The sequence below is a fragment of the Pomacea canaliculata genome, linkage group LG6 (assembly GCF_003073045.1).
Source record: "Pomacea canaliculata isolate SZHN2017 linkage group LG6, ASM307304v1, whole genome shotgun sequence".
In the NCBI taxonomy this organism is placed as follows: Eukaryota; Metazoa; Mollusca; class Gastropoda; order Architaenioglossa; family Ampullariidae; genus Pomacea; species Pomacea canaliculata.
Window position 1 is genome coordinate 30,901,042 of NC_037595.1, and position 12,571 is coordinate 30,913,612.

Sequence of the window (12,571 nt, forward strand, 5' to 3'; positions counted from 1 at the left end):
AATGGTCTGACCACATGAGTGCCTCACTTTTTAAATGTCTCTGAAAAAGTAAGAAAACTAGTAAAAGCACAACTTCTCACAGAAACTGGAAAGAAGGTTTAGACTTTAGATGCTAGTTTTAAACAGAAGTTGTGTTTAGTGCCAACAGTGAAAGCCTCAGTTGATGTAAGATAAACACCATGGTAAACACCATGCTAAACACTGTGGTAAACACTTGGTAAACACCTGGTAAACACACGAGAGAGTTGACACAAGGTGCCAGAAGTAGACATCTAACAAGCACCGACAAGCATGGCCTTGACACACAACAGATTTCCTCATTTGTCTCCCATTTTGCCCACTTCCTCCCCAAACTGTCGTGTTGACGAGCGACATTTTCCTCTCCGCCTGTCGCTTTGCAGTGCGCATGCGCATGTAAAGACACTAGAGGAGGAGAGGACACCTTGCACCCCCCACATCACGTACTACAGGTCACGTGACAAGCATCCGTCTGAGAGTCTGGTCACCCCCCCCCTCACATATCGTCGTCGTCGTCGTCATCATCATCATTCGCTTGCTCCTCACCTACTCAATGACTGTCACCGTTTGACTGTGGCTGTCAGCGCAGTGTACGTACATCAGAGTCAGCACGGTGAGGTCATTGTCAGAAGACTAGAGGAAGGCGACCACACACTGACCCCTGACCCCTGAAGCGTTTGCTGGTGGTGTGATGCTAATGGCAGCTTTGTGATGTTAATGGTACATGGGACAAGCGTGCAGTGTTGCTGCCATATTGCAAAGTCGTGTAACGATGGTGAGGGGTGAGCTGCCGGATGCTAATGGCACATCCGCTAATGGCGTGTGGCAGACGACAGGAATATCTTTTGGACAGCCTGTGGGTACTGGCGGTATCATGGGTATCATGGGTATCATGGGTATAAATGGGTATAATAGGTATAATGGGTATAATGGGTATCAGACAAACAATATTAAGGACAAGATGTTGGCGCTCGGAACTATCCAGTCCTGACGACAGCGATGCTCACTTCTGACGTCACTTCCAGCACGTGCGAAATGGCGCGCGTGCCAGCGTGGGCGGCCCACAGAACGTGTCGTCATGTCTGGTAGTCAGGGAGATGTAGGCCTTGACCTCTGATCTCTCTGCGTGTCCAGCAGGCGTCCCACTTTTCCGTCGCCTCCTCTCGCGGCACGTGCACACGTGATGCTGCACGGCAATGATGTCACAGCTGACAGTGACCTCTCGCGCACGAGGAGAGGAGTCAGGCGGTGCAGCGGTTGAGGTGCAGCTTGACGAACACCAGGCTCCATGGCTGTAGTGCAGCTCCTGATGGCCATCATCGCTCCCTCAGCCTCCACATGGCACTGGCAGGTGTGAGATGTAGTGTCCACAGTGGCAGTGTCCACGTGATGTAGGTCTTGATATACACATTAATGTTGTTGTTGTTGTTGTTGTTGTTGTTGTTGTTGTTGTTGTTGTTGCTGCTGCTGCTTGTGAGGCGGAGCCGTTCTTACAGACAGCTGAGTCAGCTGAGGACAGTATCCGTGCGGTGACATTCAAATTGCTTTTCCAAACATTTTTGGTGACTAGAACCAGGAGGCTGGTGGTTGTGCCCAGTCGCCATGTCACTCGTCTGACGCCCTCTGTCCACGCTCTGGACGCTTGTGTCGCCGTCAGGGGACGCCACTCGGTCATCCGCCATCTTGGGATTACATTAAGAAGCACTAATGGATTTCTGTGGATTTTGTTATTTTTGTAAGTTAATTTTGATTTTGGAGTCCATTATTTGACCTGTCGTGATCATGGTGATGTACTGCACTGTGTTTCTCGATTTTGACATTTTGTTTCACTTCTACGGCTTCAGCTGATCCGTGGACTGACCGTCCTTCCTTCCTTCCACGACACTGTTTTCATCTCAGTCCACTTTCTTGTTTGTGCAAGTCGACAGCGAGATGAAACATGTGCCACGTGGCTAAACTTCTTGGTGACTCGAGGCAGCAACACTGTCTACAGTTTGTTTGTTTGTTTGTTTGTTTGTTTGTTTGTGTCCTGCTGAGGTGTATCCTCAGCATTCTTGATCGGTTGACACATGGATCACTCAGGTCGCAAACTACTAAAATTCGCCATCCACCATCCACCATCCCAAAGATTGGGTAAGAAGACGCAGCAAGAGGCGTGTGGCTGGTCTGTGGTGTGGTTGGTCAGTGCAGACCTAGCAACACCCTGACAACCATGGATACCCGGCCTTGAGCCACCGTGCCTTATCTTGTCTCCTTGTGGAAGCCGACTGTTGATATAAAGACTGCAAAATCCTCTTCTGCGTATTTGACTTCTTATTGCACACAAAGTTTATTTATCTCCTTCACCACCACCCCCACGCCTTGGAAAGTTTTTTTTTTTCTCCTTATTGTGTGTGGTGGTGTTTTTATGGAGGGACAGGGATAAATGTGGGGTCATTTCCAAACTTTGTTATTTCCTAATTATAAATATCTTAGAGAAAAAGATTTTGATTCTCAACTTTCCTCGCAATGAAGGCAACTCTATTTCATTTCGATTTGTTTATTTGTTTTGCTCAAGCACTGTAAAACCTAGATAAACATGAAAACACAAACAGCTTCATGGGTTGATGGGGTGCAGGACCAATCAGTTGGTTCTCGTCTCCAATCGCTGAATTCTTACAGCTCATCTTTCACGTGGATAATAGCACTGAATATGTATTTACAGTTTAGCTTTCGTGTGGATGAAAGAACTCTTACTCTTGTCGGCTTTGATTGTAGCATCCGATAAAAAGACAAAAATAATGATTTCCAAAACTTTGAACTGTTGTAGGGTCTTTGCAGAAATCGTTATGCAAGAAATATTTTCTTTTTCTTTTACCTGAATGTAAAACACAAGCAAGTTTAAATGATTTTGTGTTTTACAGTATCTACGTTAAAATCCTTTATAATACAATGACTAAAAACAACACACACGCACACACTCACACACACACATATAAACACACACACGCACACACACATCACACGTACACACACACACACACACGCACACACACATCACACACACTCACACACACGCACACACGTAGCTAACATGGAGGCGAGTGTGCGCCAGGCTCCGTATCGATACAAGTGGAGGTGAAAAGCATTTCTGTGTCCCTCCTGCCCCTGACACAGTCGACATGTTTTCTGTCCAAACTGTGGCCGGGGTCAGCAGTAATTACACCCCGCGACTGCCGCCCGCCATCTTGCTGGCCTGCAGACGTGACGACGATGAAAAGACGATGTTGTCGGCCTGTCCCCCCCTCTACTCCCACCGGACGCAATGAGAAGCCCTGTTTGTTTAAACTGTGATTTCAAATACCCCATATTCACCCGGCAGTTCGCCGTGTTCTTGCCGTGAAAAGAGAGATAGCAGTCATTTAATTATGAAAAAAGTTTGCTGGTAACCCGAGCTCCATCAGTTATTTCTTGGCCCGGCCTTGAATATGAGCTCAGTGTGTTCTGCATGTCGCCAGTAATGAATGAAGGGTGGGCTGCCCGGGTAGACAGCCGGTGGGATGAAGGTAGGGACCAGCCCTGCACATCAGGAGAGAGAGAGAGGTTGGGGCGGGTAGAAGAGAGAGAGAAGAGCTGTGGGTGTAGAGGAGAAGAGCAATTTCAAAATGTTTGCAGATGTACTTGCTGCGGGAAGTAGTAAGGGCCTGTAAAAATGTTTGGTGCTCACCTATTATGCAAGACTGCTTTGGTATTTATTGGGTATTTACCCTGAGTGCAAAGACCTTTTAAGTCTTTGTTTCACTGGGAGGGACACGAAGTGTGTTGGGGGGGGGAGAGTTGATAACAAGAGAGTGAGTGAGTCAGCGCGTGCAGTCCACCAGTCAGGTAGTGATGTGTGATATTAGTGACAACAATATCAACCACACATTGTCAGCCTTCACAGCTAGGACAGCTAGCTAAAATAACAGACAGCTAACTTCTATTACCATCAATATATATTTTAAATCTTGCCTGTATAATTAATGTTATATTATTTTATTATTATCTGTATAAATTAATTATGTGCTTGCATGTCGATATGTAAGCTCCTGCTGGACAACGGCACTATACAAATGTGTTATTTATTATTATTTATTATCGCTAGTAAAATCGTCGCCCAACCTTTTTGTTATTTTATTTTACAACTGTGGTGATATTCTAAGCCGCTCACCTGGCGGTCAAATGGCATAGCCCACCTTTTACATGTTGTTTGTTTGATTCTCTTGTTTTTTAGCACAATAATAGACGGAAACAATTATAGTTGTTTATCGTGGTGCATCAATTAAACAATGACAGCAGCTTAGAGCACAGCATCAATGAAACAATGACAGCAGCTTAGAGGGATGTTCAGAAAACAATTACAGAGATTAATAGTGTCTGCCACAAGTTCACGGCAATCGCTTGGATGATAACACAGTCACAGTGGTAGCAAGAAAGTTGTTGATAGTAAAATGTTATCACCGCACAAAATGCCTTTTGTAGGCAACACACACACACACTTTATTTTATGTCACTTGTCCAGAAAGCTTTAAGTACCTCCATGTCGCCAGCTAATACTATTTGTTGCAGTTTGTGCGTGTGTGCGTGTGTGCGTGTGTGTGTGTGTGTGTGTGCGTGTGTGTGCGTGTGTGCGTGTGTGTGTGTGTGCGCCAAAGGCGGGCGAGGATTACGGGGGGGGATACACGCAGTTTTCTTCATGGCCGCATGGTTTCCCCCAAGACAAAACAACAAATAGTACGATATCAATAAATAATTAGAGCAGTGAATAATTACGACTTTTCAAATAACAATATTTTTAATGTTTTAATTTACCAGGGTGTGTCAAAGTTCACGGAAATAACCTGAATATTTGTCTCGTAGTCGGCAACAGTCGGCAAAGGTCGGCAACAGTCGGCAACAGTCGGCAACAGTCGTTATGTTCTGTGAGCACATCACAAGTCTGGCAGTGCGCGTGGTGCTACACAATGAGTAGTATTGTATTTATTTCTTCACTACTGATTAGCATTATGTCGGCATACTTACTATCACAGGTTGTCACTGAATTATTGTAGGAACCTTTATACTCGTGTTTGTAAGTGTTGTATTGATGTGAAAACAAACAAGAGACTGGATACTGTGCCGATGTGATCTGTATACCTCCGCGATCTCTGAGATAATCTACTTGCATCAATTAATAGTAAACATTTTACATTAAAAAGTAAAATTATAAATATTAATTTTTTTCAGTAGGTGTAACACACACCATAATTTTAAGAAAACTATTTTCAAGAAGGAAGGACACACACTCTCAGATAAAAACTATCAACAAAAGACCAAAGCCTACAAACACAATTCCCAGCAAACTTTTACTCAGCAAACAAACCTCACCACCGCCAGAAACAACAACAAACGTAAAAGAATAATTAAGTTTGATCATCTGTGAGGTCAGGTGTATTCAATGAATTGGCTTTCTATCACAGACTTAAACAAAATTAAATTTATTTTGAAGCGCTATTTTCTGAAAGACATTTTCTAGTTTTGAATTGTACATAATTACTTTTATCTATTTACAGTTTTCAATGGCTGCCGTATTCTAAATTACTCCTACAGTTTAAACAAACTAAAATTTGTTGCAATATAAAATAAACAGGTGATGTAGTAAGGACAGCCAGTCAGACAGCAGTCATCTGCACCAAACATATCACATCTTGTACTTGTGTGGATGTTGCCACCACTCACCCTCACTCGGTCTGTTGATTGATTTTTCACGAGATTTAAGAGGACAACACATTTTGCAGTTTGTTTAGGACTGAGGTACACATCCTGGCTACAAAACTCAAACTCGTATTTACACAAAGAAATCGTTGACACGGGGGTATGTGTGGTTTGTATGGGGATGTTGGCGAGGGTCCTTGCCGTGGACATCAAAGATGTAACATCTGTAGGAGGAGGCAACCACTACATTGGAGGACATCCCAGCGAGTGTATATGTCGACACTGTCGGCAACTTTGGTCCAGGTAACAGTCTCTCAAAGATTTATACAGGTGTACATATTAACAAGCTCTTTAACAAGTTAAAAATCTTCGACCATAAAAAAAGTAAAAAAAAAAAGAGAGAAAAAAAGTAGAAGGCAGAACGGCCAGATGTGTGACGATTCCAGGTTTTGCAAGTATGAGTTAGAATATCGTGCTAGTTGTAGTCTTATAAGTCAGTTACGAATATACACATTTAATTTAGACACAAATAAACATTTACTAGCATAATATATTTATTACATAAAATGATTTTAGTTGAAGAAAGACGTAGAAGAAATATTGGTAATGATGATAAAAAATTAGATATAAAATAAGAATTTACTGTAGCATGTTATGAAGTAAAAGTATATAACATAATGTCTATTTAAAAGATGTGGTGAAGGAAGATGTAAGTTGTGTGTAGACTAGCCAGTCATTAACTACATCATAACAAGCAGCTGCAGGTCGCCATGGCCACCAGTGACCCCACAAAGTGCGGACAGAACTGAACTAACTGTCTCTTCACTCCCCGCCCTCCTTCCTCCCATCACAACCAAGCTTATCGCGATTGCAGCAGTTCATCACAGTACAAAGTAGCCCCGTGGGCTGTTGACAACATCCGCAGTTTGCTGTCCCCCACGTTGGTGTCTCATTAGTCAGCAGCCCACAAACTGCGCATGCGCCTCGCCAAGAAGAACGCCAAGAAATTCAATATTTTCTGTATTTGCATTCAACTCGCCATAGTCCTGGCTCCCAGAAAAAAGTTTTGTCAATATTGCAATCTATTCATAGCTTCATCTACGTACAAGCCCATCCCAGACGATTTTTTGTTTTGTTTTTCCATCCATCCATCACTTCCTCACTCCTTCCTTTTTCCCGTAGTGTTCACGTGACCACGAAGGTTGCTTCCCTGTGGTAGTGTTTGCTTAGTATCCCGTGATGCTCGGCATACAGCTGTTGAAGAGTATCTTCTCTGCCATGGTCCTGATTCAAATTTCGATTAGTTGTCAGACTCACAGTTTGCTGAGTATGTCCAGCATCTTATCGTCGTTACACATCAAACCACAGACGACTGCTGCAGCTGTCCGTGATGTAGTTACTGCGCCGACACCCGGATGTTATGTGCTTAGTGTCCAGCCAGCATCATCAGTTGGTGACAGATGGCCGTAGGTCACGTGGTACCTGGACAGAGCTAAGACAATAGAAGACAACGAAGTTTGGAGAAAGGGGGGAGAGAAAGGGACAGAGAGAGAGAAGGTGAAGAGAGAGAGAGACGAAGAGAATGCAGTGTTAGAGTCGAACAGCGTTGTTTGTATGATGTGGTCCAACAGTAGAGTTTTGTTGGTCATTGGGAGGGATCGAGTGGGAAAAGGAAGAATTGCTGATGTTGCCTCACTAGGCGAGTGAGCTGTAGGGAGGTATAAAGATGAAACCAGAGCCTGGACTGATACCGATGTTACGGGAGGTGTTCACAAGTGCTCACACAATAGTGTCACCTCTTACTCTGCCATAGAGCAGCTCCCCATCTCCTCCAGCACTGAGTGAGGCGACAACAGCCTCCAGTTTCTACTGTGGCCAATAGATAAGCAGCTACTCTCCAAACGCCTTCGGCGAGGAGGAAGGGGTGAAAGGTCGGAGTGCACAGGGAGATAGTTTTCAAATTAGACTTGTAGAACAGCGATAGTCGGAGCGCGCGCGGCCCAGCCCCGTCTACCTTTACACTCGTACGTGCGTTTTCATGAGCCGACTGCAATTAATTCAAATTGAAACTCGTTTTTCGCCTCCATTTTGCTTCCACGAAAATTACCTCCTTCCTGTCTTCTTTCGTGGCTTGTCCGTTGCGACTTTTGAAGCTGGCCTCGCTCGTCGCTACTACAGAGACAGCGGCGGGCCAGAGTCGAGGGTATTAATTTCTTAGGAGGCCCTGGCGACGGGAGGGATGTGATTTGAGAGTGTTATGCAGGGAGTGTTTATTAATTACATTTGTTGAGTATTGATTTGCATTCCACTCCCCGCTACTATCTTTCGGGGAAAGCACAGGAGGAGTTCAAAGCTGAAGATGTCAGGTCCAGGCTGGCACCGCCACAGACCGCCTGCAATCGATGGAGGAGCTGGGAGCGACACAACTGCGCATGTGCAGCCAATCGCCGGCCAATCCAGGCTAATATTGGTGATGATTAACCCGCTGACAGTCGCAGTATATGACCAAGATGTCGGCTGCTATCTCAGCTCCGGCTTTATTCACACTGACCAAGGAAATCAATCCGACAACATTCTCTTCCTCACCCTCCATCTCTCATCTAATCCCTTCAGGGTCTGCTTTCACTCCAGCGTCTCTCTCTCTCATCCTCGCTGGTCGTCAGCAACTGATTTAATCATTTTTATGCTACCTATAGCAGCTGCTCTTTCTTTCTTTCCTTCTTCGCTTGTTCTTTGTTGAGATATTGTTCATTTTGTCCGTCTCTTTATTTCTCTGTGCTGCTTACATGTTCGTGTCTTCGTTCTATCGCTGGCTCAGCTGTTTCGTTTCTTCAGCATTCAATCTCTTCATTGCAGAAAAAAATTAATTAAATAATTGAAGACTCATGTTTTTAGATTCGCTTCAAAATATAATAAATGTTATTGTCAGTCCCCGAGTAAATTATGATTTACTAATTTGTCATGATCACTGGCTGCTGCTGACGAAGGTGTTTTACACACACATTCTCACCGTGTTTAATTTTTTTTTTTCACATTTCTTGTTTCCATTCAGACTTCACTCCAATATTTTTTTTTTATACTTCTCGACTTTCAATTGCATAAACCTCCTGCACTTTGTCCTCCGCTTCATTGTTTATTTTAAACCCGAATGTACCACCCGTACCCACATTGTTTGTTCTTCTTTCCCGTTTTGTGTTGACCTCTGACACTTCAGTCGGTTTGTGTTCATCTAGCGACAGTCGCATCGAATTCCCCGTTATCCGCGGAAAAAAAAATTCAAATATTGTCTGTCTTCATATTTATAAACGAACTGATTCAATACCAAAGCACATGGAGAGATAAAAATGTAAGTGTGTTTGTGTGTGAGTTATAAATGTGAGAAAAGACACGAAACTTAGTTTATTGACAAATAGATCGCACGCACGCACGCACACACATACACACATACACAGGGTTTGATTGCTTATGTCAGTCGTCGCCTCCATTTGTCTCTCTGTCTTATTTAATTCATCGCTTACTTCTTTTGGACTGACGATGTGACTGACGATGAGACTGACGATGTGACTGACGATGTGACTGACGATGTGATGACAATGTGACTGACGATGAAACTGACGATGAGACTGACGATGAGACTGACGATGTGACTGACGATGTGACTGCCAACACCTTGTGTCGGTGTTAGGAAGCTGTCAGACCCACTGTCTACCTGCCTGTCAGCTGAAGCCAGTGTTTGTAACGAGCCTGACTGCTGTGGCCTCAGATAAACATTAACATAAACATCAATAAACACAGTCCATGACAGCCGGCCCAGTCTTTATCCGCCATCAGCTTTGACCAGCAGGTTTTCCTGTCACTCGTGCTGCCGTGTGTGGTCTCGCAGCTGCCTTCACACAGTCCGCAGGTAAATTAATTCATCCGCTGTGGACGCCCAGGTATTTCTCTCTCTCTCTCCTTATGTTGTGTTATTGGCTACCAATGCGCCCACACGCAGCCAATCCACCCGGCGATCGCACAAAGATATCACAACTGGTGCACAGACCGAGCAACAGCCCTCGTCCATCTGTCTGCACACAGCAAAATACAGCACGCACACACACACACAGACACACACACACACACACATTCTAAATACACTTACAGGTAATATTTTTACTTATTTTTGTCGGCCTCGTACAAGGAAGCGCGTGATGGCGCAGTAGAAGCAGTGGTGATGTCGATGTGTCATAGCTTCACACAGTCCTAACATTTAATCGGGTAGTCGCATTAGTCAGTTAGTTACCCGTTCATGTGGGGGATGCGGCACCCGCCCTGCCAGACCGCAAGAGGAGGCAGAACCGTGGGTCGTGGCATCCTTCATCCGGCCCTTGCAATCTTCACCTTTGTCCTGTGGGTCTCGGGTCACCAAGGTGCTCGCCGCCTTTTTACCTGACCATCTCTCGACCACAACACGAAAGCCTGTCGCCAGGCCTGGCTCCCTCCCTCCCTGTCATCCACTTCTTCTCTCTCCACTTCCCTGCACAAGACAGTTGGCCATGTTTGCAGAAGTTGCAAGCAACACTAGGAAGGAAGGAAAGTCTTTTTTGGCAAAGCGCGCTGAGCTGCGGCCCCCGCCTATTGACATATGATAATGTAATTTTCTGGCAATCATCTGGAGGTCAGCCCACCGATCTGGATCGCATTGCCCCGCTTCACTCTAATAATCGCAAGACAAACACAACTAACGACCAGAAAATTAACTGAAAACTGGGCTCCGAGCGGCGGCGCTGACATCGGTTGGTACATGAGCCGTGTCCTCCCTGACACCACCACCTCTGTCTCCGTGGGTAATAGATCTGCTCACCAGTGCACCCGTATTGATTGAGTGGGGTACGTCTCGGCTCTCTAGCATATGACGACTTGTCTTGTGAGACAACAGGGTGGGAGCTGGAGCCTCGGTGTGTCCGACAGCCACGGAGCGTTTCTTACCGGCGGCGAGCGTTTGCTGCAGTCGTCAAACATTTCCTATTTAAACACATCCTTCTGTTGGCTGAAACAAAAAGACATCCGGGCATTCAAGACCAAATTTCTGTGGAAACCGTTCTGAATTTCCTACCAGAGACACGACCAAGCGGTGACAGTAAAAACCCCGCCTGGCAGGTCTCACGATGCCAGACTGTCTCTCACTTCGCCGAATCTTGTCCGCTGCTGCACCTGTCCTGTCCTCCTGAATTGTTTGTTTGTGTTTATGCCGTGCCAGCAACTAGGGCTATATCACGGCAAATGTCCTCCTGAAGACAGTAAGCCAGTACAGGTCTAGGGATTCAACTTGATGGCTTTTGTTGTTGAAAGATGGCATGGCCAACATCTAAAAAATTTGTGTTGGAATTTATCAGTTGAGGACACAGTCCTGTACTTTCCTCCCCAGGCATCATCATTGCCATGTCGATGTCTGCCAGCAGCTTTACACTTCATTTCATTTGTTGAATAGCCTTGTATTTCTAATCACACTCAAATAATATCTTCATACTTCTCATCCACGGATCCTTCCAGGGGTTTATCCATTTTAGCTATAGGCACATTAACAGAGAGACAAGTTGTGTGTAGATGGCAGGAATGTGATCCTATTAATAGTTGTGAGAGATTTTCATTTATTTCACACATGGACACTGTGAGAAAAATATTTGAAAATGAATTACTTGAGTATTATTTGCTGACGGTTTTTGTTATTATAGGGTAGTAAAGAAGACACCTGCACGTGACCTGTTGTGTCCATTATGTAAAATAAATGAAGAAATAAAGTTCACTTTGGTTCTCGCTGTGTGTTGTCGTCTGACAGCCTCTCTCTGACTCACACAGGACATGGCTCTGAGTCCAGCAATTCTACACTGAGTTTGTTATTGACTGCAACTAGTGAAAAGTTGTAAATATCTGGCATTACTGATAGTATATCTTGTCTATGCTTGTCAACGTAGACTTACAGAAGACAATTAATTTATGCACCTCAGTAATTTTGTGACAGCATTGTTTGTGTTTGTAGCTGTAATTACAATTCTATTAATAGCTATGTCCTATGAGTGTAACTCTGGATTTTCAGTGTTGTTTGCTCCCTGCTATGGGGCAATGGCTCTTGGATAATCAGTTAATCAGTTGATCGAGTGTGGAAGGTGGCATCTGTGCACTCCACGACCTCAGCATCGCAGTCCTGTGACGTCATCTGACCATTTGCACGCGCTGTGTGGCGAGCACCGTGCTGCACGTGCAGCATCCACACACTGAGCCCTGCGTGAACCTTTATCGTCATGTGACCTTTCACCCCGCGCTAACATAACAGTGGTCACACTGACACAGAAGAATGCCAGTGAGTGACGATCGCTTCCTTAATTTACATTTGGAAGAAGAAAGAGGAAATGGTTGTTTGACGGATGGAGATTATTGCGACTATAGGCGGCGCTATCTGTCACCAAGCGACTGTTTTTTAGCCCTCTACACGAGTTACAAAGTTCCTGGCGCAAGGAAATATCTTAAGTTGTCCAAAGCAGGAAGATGAAATCCCCGGACTCGCTCGCTGATCCCACCTGATCCTGATCCACCTCTCCGTCCCGTGAGCGCTTGGGCTATTGGTTTGACCTCTGACCTCAGAGATCGGGTGCACACGGCAACCCCGGCACGCGGCTCCACAAGGGGTAGGTTATGAGGGTGGTCGGCCTTTGATTCATGCAATGGATTCTTGCTGGCACCTTCAGTCCGTCGCCTCACGAGGCCAATGCATCGGAAATGGAGGAAAGGAACATCGCGGGGAAAAGATTGTAGAGTAGTTAACGACAAATGGCGACTTGATGATAGGTGACTGGTGAGCTGA

General features: G+C 45.0%; 1 protein-coding gene across 2 annotated transcripts in view; it reads left to right on the top strand.

Annotated features, from left to right (window-relative positions):
* Positions 1-12,571, top strand: part of LOC112566215 (single-minded homolog 2-like) — an 83,129-nt gene that overhangs the window by 5,493 nt on the left and 65,065 nt on the right. Inside the window, exon 1 of one of the 2 annotated variants that reach the window (XM_025242240.1) lies at positions 9,364-9,634. The exons of the other annotated variant lie outside the window; for it this stretch is intronic. The gene's annotated coding sequence lies outside the window, so the exon portion shown is untranslated. Of the gene's footprint in view, positions 1-9,363; positions 9,635-12,571 lie in introns of those variants that run through there. 2 annotated transcript variants of the gene reach the window in all.